Genomic DNA, 7,851 nt, shown 5'->3' with positions numbered 1-7,851 from the left:
AGCTGCTTTCCTGCTGTGTATCTTCAATATTTGGTTTAAGCATCTGAAGATTTAGCTGATGAAAATTACCAAAGAACTGCCAGATTCTCGTTGCCTGGTAACAGGTATTGGTAGGACAGAGAGTATAGGTTCTGTTTCTTCAGATATCCTACTTTGGAGACAAAAAACCCTCTAGCAAGCAAAAAAAGTAAATTGTATAAAATTATTGGGGGAACATAACATAATAATATGCACCAATGCAGTGTTTTGTGAATAAATTCTATAAATTATGAATAAATGTCGTGCCAATGTGCATTAGGCACTACTTAGAGAGAAGAAAAAGTAAAGACACCTTGCCTTTGAGAAACTTACAGTCTAACACAAATCTTGTGACACCCTGCAGTAGTATTCTAGTAACATGCTTTCATTGTTTTAAAGTTTATCTTTATTGTTGAAGGTATTACAGATGTCCCCTTTGTTTTGTTTTTCCCCCCGCTTGACCCCCTCCACCCTGCACCTGCCCCTCCCAAGCTTTCAAAGCACTATTATCTGTGTCCATGGGCTATGCATATATTGCATATATGTTCCCCGGTTAATTTTTCTCACTCCCCCCCATTTCATTTTGTGTTTAATATAGTGACCACTTAAAATAGGTTCTTTAGATTTCCATATTTGTTCAAAAATAAATTATTCACTAAAGTGTCTGGATGTATATAAGACAGAATAAAAGAACACTGAAAAGCACTGGTGATTCCATTCATCAGAACAATGAGGCTAAATCTTTCCAAATTTTGGCTTCCAAACACTTATCCTTTATTAATTGAACATTTTACATATATATATATATATATATTTACATATATATATATATTTACATATATATATATTTATATTTATATTGAAAAAGTTATACTGAATCATTTAGACAGTCTCATTTACCACAGCTCGATGAATTAATCATTGTGAATCACAATACACCAGAGGGCTTTTCTCATGATTTCAAGATTCTCATAGACATCTGCCTCCTTAACACTTGTACTTGGATGTCTCAAAGTTAAGTCAACATTGTCAAAATCAAATACATTGTATGATTCTTAAATTTAATCCTATCCTATATAATAAAGAACTAATATGCTAATTAAACCAAATAGCAGAACAACCATCTGGACAACCTTCTGGATGACGCCCCTTGCATGAATTTCATGCGTCGGGCCTCTAGTAAAATAATAAGCAGTTCCATCTAGATTACAGTTCCATTTTTCCTAAAAAGGCTTTACTCATACCTTTCTTCCCATCTGGATTTCAGTAAGTTGAGAGTTATTTTTACTCCTCTGTTCTTTAACCTCCAAATATAATTTATACCACCAAGTTATCAAATTGACTTTTGCAATATCTGCTATCTCTCTTCATTTCCACTAGCTCATGTTACCCTAGCTTATGCTATTACAATCCCTGTTTCCTCAAGTATATTCTTCACTTCCTCCAATATGTTCCCCACACCTTAGTCAGAGCAATCTTTTCAAAACAAAATCTAATCATCTGTTAAAACCCCATATACATCATATGCTTAAAACAATTCAGCTTCCACTGATCTTTAGTTAAAAAAAAAATAATTGACATGGACTACAAAGTGCGGTTAAAATTCTGATTCAACATTCTATTCTTAGCCACATTGAACTTCTCTTAATTTATCAAAATGATCTCCTTTCATAGACTTTTACATGTGTTCTTCCTTCTGTCCATAACCTTTTTTACCAATAACTAATCTCCCTTCTGTATAATTAATTTTAATTCCTACACATCCTCTGACCTCAGTTCAATTATCATTTCTTTAAGAAAGCATTCCTTTTCCCCCTAAATTAGCCTAGGCCTTGCCATTATGTTTTTTTTTTAACAGCAGCTTGCACTTTTCTTCACTGTACTTATAACATTTGTAAATTTTAGAATTATTTGTGCTACTATTTAGGTTCTTTTGTTTTCCAAAGGAGCAGTAAGATCCAAGGGGGAAGAATTATGCTCACAGTGGAATGAAAGACAACCCCGCTGCAACTTACATGTATCCTTTGACTGAGGACCAGAGGAATGAAGGGATATCATTGGATGCCTCTGTAGACATATATGTTCTATGTAAGATGGTCCACCACCAGCACTCAAAGGCTTGGTACTACTGAGGCTGCTCACCTCGTTAAGACACCGTCATGGGGAATTGGGACAAAAGTCCTTAATTGACTAAGATTGAGTTTCTGCAAGCTAGTGAAATTGACTTATGGAAAATGTTGAGAGAGATTTCTTACAAACTGTAATTTATAAAGACTGAAATTTGCATCTATTGTTCCTTCATTATATACAATAATAAAAACAGCAACAATTCAATTTTCATCCATTCAAAATACAAAGGAAATATTAAGCAAGTTTCAAAAACATATTTCTTCTCTTTTTACCTTTTTTAGTCTTTACTTTTTATTTTATTTTATTTTATTTTTTTAATATATTTTATTGATTTTTTACAGAGAGGAAGGGAGAGGGATAGAGAGTTAGAAACATCAATGAGAGAGAAACACTGATCAGCTTCCTCCTGCACACCTCCTACTGGGGATGTGCCCGCAACCAAGGTACATGCCCTTGACTGGAATCAAACCTGGGACCCTTGAGTCCGCAGGCCGACGCTCTATCCACTGAGCCAAACCGGTTAGGGCAGTCTTTACTTTTTAAATCTCAGTTGAGAGGAACAGGGAAATGGCAGTCTCTTTAGTCATGAAAACTTACTAGAGTTGGCAAATTACACTTCATCATATTGTAAGTGGAATTTCACTAATTCCTAGTTAGGGACATGGTAAATGCAGAGAGACATTCAGCTCTGATTCCCTCTTATGCCATTTAATGAGTTCCCTGCTGTGTTTAGTTATGTAAATACTGTTATTGCAAAGTCTGTTGAAGATTACGGCTGTGTTTTCATCAATGTAAGCACAATATCTTTATCCCTGACAAATGTCCTCAGGGCATTGCAGTTTGTTCCTTGTTGCTATTTCTGTTATTTATGTAATAATAATAATAATAATAATAATAATAATAATAAAGGAAGGGGGTGGAAAAGGGAGTCTTTTAAAATATCTCTTTCACAGTGATTGTAGCACTTTCAGGCGAAAGAGAAAGCATGTAAATAAATTCAGAATTGCTTCCACATATAAACCTATTAGATTCAGGTAAGATTCATGAGGTCATTTATTCCCTCTGTGACACTTTATGGAAGGACACCTACTATTCTAAGTTTTCCCCAGCAACCATTAGATTTTGCCAATTAAATTATAGGGAAAATTGTAGATACCTTATTTTAGATCAGTTTTGATGACTAGTCTTTCAGGTATGGCTATTCCTAGCATTTATCAGTTTAAAAATATTTATAGAACACGTATTTTGTATTAGACATTGGGCTACATACTAAGAATACAATGGTGAGAAGAATAAAGCTCAGAATAGAAAGGGAGGGTTATATAAAGGTAAAATTGTATGTCTTACATATATGTGTTATTGGCTTAACATTTTTAACTCCTACAAAGTAGATGTGAACTTGAAAGTCCAGGAAACTCTTTTGCTCTCTATGTCTGTGACATGAACTGATGAAAAAACTCTTGACTCCAGCCAAGTGATCTTTAAGAAACTGCTGAAATCTGTGGGGTAAAATGATATACAGGGGTGACAAGAAACTTTAAAAATAACTGATGTTGTCAGGTATCTCAGTAGACCTGTATGGCATTGACTTTAAAAGGGTACTACAGCATGGTATCATTCCCTTAATCAGGTGACTGTGGACTTATAAGAGCAGGAGGACTATATTTGAATTCTAATTCCCAAGAGAGCTGCTAAAAAGGAACAGCATGGAAGGTAATTTTAAGGTGTAAGTCTTGGACTTTAAATTTCTTTTTTTAAAAAATGGCCTATACCTAGAAAGGAATAGCAGTTACAGTAGTTGTTGTTAGCTCTAGTGGTCAAAGCAGAGGAAACCTTTGACAGTTGCAAAAGTCTCCCAATGCTTGTTGGCCAAAAATGCACTTTTGAGCTTGGAAGTGGAGTGAAACAAGAAATTGTTATAATGAAACAAGAAATAGCTCTGCCAAATCTAAAACAATAATGTTCTAACTTAGCTTTTCAGAGTATAAAGGTAGAAAATTGTATTATTTTGGTTTTGCTTATCATGAAATGGTGAAGTTGAAGATTACATGTTAGATTATATCTACAAGGATTATTTCATGCTGAAGTTTGGGATGTGTTTGGCAATCAGAAAGGGGATCACGACTAAAACTGTGACAATCATAATACCATAAAAGTAAAGTTCCTTTTTGCATCCATTTTCCTCTTTGCTAATGTTACATAATAATTTTTGCATCCATTTTCTTCTTTGCTAGATGTTACATAATAACTTTGCATAGAAAGAAGTCATGGAAAGAATTTGTGATGGTGAAGTGCCATCGTCATTTACTGCCTGTAAGCAAAGCACTTGTTCAAACATGCATACAACTCTACTTTAATTCAAGGTCTACCAGTAGTTCATCTCCGTACAACTTAAGTGCTCTCTGATCCTGAGGTCCAGGGAAAGAGATGGGAAGAAAAGTATGAGTAAAGCCTTTTTGGGAGAAATTAAAATGTGTCTATTATCTACCTGTACTTGTCAAACTGCAAGTTGTCCACCCTATCCTTTCCCCTCTCCATGGATATTTAGCTGACCAGGTTACATTTCCAGCCACTCAGCTATTTCAAGTCACTTAACTAAGTTTTTTCCCAATAGTATATGAGTTGAATGGCCTGTGTAAATCTTCTTCACTAGCTTATTAGTGATGGTTGCCTGCAATTTTTTTAAAAATATATATTTTTATTGTTTGCAAAGAGGAATGGAGAGATACACAGAAACATCAATGATGAGAGAGAATCATTGGACTGCCTCCTGTACGCCCCCTATTGGGGATTGAGCCCACAACTTGGGCATGTGCCCTGACCTGGAATTGAACAGTGATCTCCTGGTTCATAGGTCACACTGACCTGGCTGCAATTCTTTTTCCTGAGCTAGATGGTGGATGAGCCCACAACCCAGCTTTAGTCAGGATGGCAAGAAAATATAAAGGATGGTGCACAAGAAGGAGAAAGGCACCTGAATCTGTGAATTACTATTTGGAGCAGAGCAACTCTCTGAACCAAAACAACTGGAAATATCCCCAGCAGAGAAAATTAGCTTCTATCATGTTAAGCTTCTATATTCTGAAGAGGAATTTGTTTAAACTGCACTGTGTTTACCATAACTAATTCATTTATGTACTTGGCCTCTTGCAGCCTAGGAAATAAACTACTCAGCCATGTGCTTTGGTCTGTCATGATTATTACAATTTTGAGCAAAGATCAAGGACACTACTCCTGCAGTTGAGGGGGACAGCACAGATGACAATTTGTGGTTTTGCTGTTACTCGTTGTTGTTGCTACTGTTGTTTGTGAGGAAAAAAGATTTACTAGTATATTAGTTACTATTATCTTTCCACTCCAAGTCTACCTTTCTGTACTCTACTTCTTGCTGGCTCTCTGCCTGCCACATTTCTCTTTTTCCAGCTGGCTGTGTATTAGAAGACTGAGAGGCCAGAAGAGGGGCCAGACATCAGTCTTTGATTTTTCTGTTTGGCTTTCTGATATTGTTAGTGTCATCCTAGAAAAGTTTTTTTTTTTATTTTGTTTTATTGCTTAAGGTATTACAAAGAGTATTACATATGTCTCCTTTTTTATTTTTTGCCCCTTGACCTTCCCCCGGACTCCTCTGTACACCCCCCCCCAACCCCAGTGCCTTGTGTCCATTGGTTATGCTTATATGCATGCATGCAAGTCCGGTTGATCTCTTAACCGCCCCCCCCCCCCCGCCCCAACTCTCCCTGCTGTAGTTTGACAGTCTGTTCGATGCTGCTCTGCCTCTGTATCTATTTTTGTTCATCAGTTTATAATGGTCTTTATTATCCATAAATGAGTGAGATCATGTGGTATTTTTCTTTCATTGACTGGCCTATTTCACTTAGCATAATGCTCTCCAGTTCCATCCATGCTGTTGCAAATGGTAAGAATTCCTTCGAAAAGTTTGTTGTTGTTTTTTTCATTTGGCAGTATCTGTTGTTCCATTGGCACCTGCTGTATTTAGTATGCAGTTTTTTCAATGCTTGCAACTTAATTTATGACTCTCCAATCAAAGAGCTGGTATCCCTCTTGAAAGGTCTGGTTCTAGCTCCATGGTACATTGTCCTCTTAACTCAGAGAAACCAGCACCAGCGGGGGAGTATCTCCTTTTCTGAGGTCTGGGTTTCAGAGACTTTCTTCTAAGTATCTAAGTACTAATGATTTCAAATAATTCCACCCCCTTACTTTTTCTCTCTGTCATAAGAGAAATTAACTACTTTGTGCAGCTGCTATTTTCATATTTTAGTGCTCACTCTTTGCCTTTGTAATTCTCTAATACTTTATTAACAATCCTTTTTATTAAATTTCCTCTCTTTAAATAACATGACTATCTCCTAATTAAAGCCTATCTGATATAATTAAGAAGAAAATGAAGACATTATATATATTGATATCTTATACAATGATTTTCCCTCTTAGTTCCTCTTCCCCTTGACCTTTCTTACAACTCACTAATTTAATAGAACCAATAATTACGGACTCAGAAAATAGACTTCATAGCAGAAATCAGAGAAGACTAAATAACTGGCATTTATGCGACAAATATAAAGACATACATGACATATTATAGAGAATACCTTATGAGTAATAGTTAATCAGCTAGTCAAAACTAACCACAGGAGTAAAATGGGGTCACAAACTCTAATGTTCAGGCAGTTAAGGTAAATGAGTGAAGCAGAAAGGTGTAAAGAAAAATCCAGCAGAAGAATGGCATGGCAATAAATGACAACTGGCTTATATCCTCAGCATCAGGGAGCCAATAAAAAATGGAAGAAACTACCAAACTGGACAATGTCAGCTCATCAAAGGACGATAGCAGGTCAAAAATGGCAGTGGTGGCTGAGTCCCGGGTTTCTGGGCTGATATATCAGTTTCAGCCACAGCTGGCTTGGCCTATGTCCATTGGTGCCCATGACGAGGAGGGTTCAGCTTGCATATGGAAGGCCCTCACTTCCATTGCACTCCTGGGGGTGGGAGTGAGCATGCTGAATGTCTTTCTGACATGGCACCATGAATAAGAGGCCGAGATCATTGCCTATCCCCATCTCTGCATCAGGCCCAAGTCCTTTCCCTGGAGAGCCGGTAACCATATTCTATTCCATAATCCTCATATGAATGCACTTCTAATCAGCTATGAAGATAAATAAAGAGAACCTGGACCACTACCCAATGGGGACCACAGTCGGGTTTGGACCATTATTCTGCATGCAGACCACAAAAGTGTATGGGATCTTAAGCTGACCTTCTTTCCTAATATCATATGATGACTAGAATATACTATTCTTCCATCTCTTTGCTTATGGAAGGAGATGGCTCAAATAAATAACTTAGATTGGACATAAAAAAAAGACAACAGCCATTGTCTGGGCAACAGCAAGTGTCTGGACAATTAGTACTATGTGGGAACAATGAACTATTGGTCTTCCAACTTTGGGTATAGTCTTTTGCAAAAAAGCAAAAAGTTTGGATTTTTATCTGAAGTCATCTTAGTTGTAAATGTTGTCACTTTTCAACTTTTGGAAAAGCATTCTGAAAACAAATCACGATGTTGGGCCTGACCTGATCTAGGTATCAGCTTGTGACTAATGGACAAGACATTTGTATTCCTCTGAAATAGAGATCTTATCAAGCCCCAAGTGTAGGTTAAAACAGAAATTCTTGGGAAACTTG

The 7,851-nt window shown here is 36.7% G+C and overlaps 1 pseudogene; it reads left to right on the top strand.

The window, feature by feature from the left end:
• Positions 1 to 7,007: 7,007 nt before the first annotated feature.
• LOC132226086 (cytochrome c oxidase subunit 6A1, mitochondrial-like) lies at positions 7,008 to 7,328 on the top strand (annotated as a pseudogene).
• Positions 7,329 to 7,851: the final 523 nt, after the last annotated feature.

Source organism: Myotis daubentonii, chromosome 2 (assembly GCF_963259705.1).
Source record: "Myotis daubentonii chromosome 2, mMyoDau2.1, whole genome shotgun sequence".
In the NCBI taxonomy this organism is placed as follows: domain Eukaryota; kingdom Metazoa; phylum Chordata; class Mammalia; order Chiroptera; family Vespertilionidae; genus Myotis; species Myotis daubentonii.
This window is presented reverse-complemented; position numbering and strand designations above follow the sequence as displayed.